This window comes from Lagenorhynchus albirostris, chromosome 1 (assembly GCF_949774975.1).
Source record: "Lagenorhynchus albirostris chromosome 1, mLagAlb1.1, whole genome shotgun sequence".
Lineage (NCBI taxonomy): Eukaryota > Metazoa > Chordata > Mammalia > Artiodactyla > Delphinidae > Lagenorhynchus > Lagenorhynchus albirostris.
In genome coordinates, this window is record NC_083095.1 from 70724580 (window position 1) to 70725357 (window position 778).

The 778-nt window shown below is 31.0% G+C and overlaps 1 non-coding gene across 1 annotated transcript; it reads left to right on the forward strand.

Moving 5' to 3' along the window:
* Positions 1-304: 304 nt before the first annotated feature.
* Positions 305-407, forward strand: LOC132504595 (U6 spliceosomal RNA). Its single transcript, XR_009534984.1, has one exon. It is a non-coding gene; the product is annotated as a U6 spliceosomal RNA (small nuclear RNA).
* The last annotated feature ends 371 nt before the right edge of the window (positions 408-778 follow it).

Below are 778 nucleotides of genomic sequence, written 5' to 3' on the forward strand. Positions count from 1 at the left end.
CAGGGATGATATCCAGTCACTATCATGTGTTGCAGTGATCAAAATGGTAAATTTCCACAATTTACCTTTTTTTAAATTAAAATGTTTAATATTTTCTAAACATGTAACACTTAAATAGTTGTCAATACATCAATATTTTACTTTCTAGCGTCCTTAGGTCCAGCACAGGGTAGTTAGTGATTTAGAAAGATTTATTGCCTCTCCTATTGCAGTAATATGTGATCCCTATTTGCAACACTTAAAATAGTTTTTCTGATTATTTTAGTTACTAGTATTTATATTAATCAAAATCCTAAATGAGTATTTGCTTCAGTAGCACATATATTAAAACTGGAATGATACAGAGAAGGTTAGCATGCCCCCTGCACAAAGACGACATGCAAATTCATGAAGCATTTTACACACACACACACACACACACACACACACACACACACACACGCTAAATCAACTGCATAACACCTTGCTTCATATCATGAAAAAGAATCTTGATACATTTTTGGAGGCATATGCCTATGCTCAAGACTTACAAATATAGACATGTTTTGAAAGTGTTGTAATTTTCTAATTTTGTAATTTTCAGTCATTCTTTGTAAATAACTTTTAAAAAATTTCTTCAGAAACATTTTAGAGTTTTCTCTGTATTGCTAGAATACTATAATCACATAATCCTGTGTTTTGGTGTGTTTTCTTTTTTCCCTCTGAAAACTTTTCTATTTCTGGTATTACAGAATTGCATGATAATGGTATATCTTGGTTGGAAACATTTTAATCCATT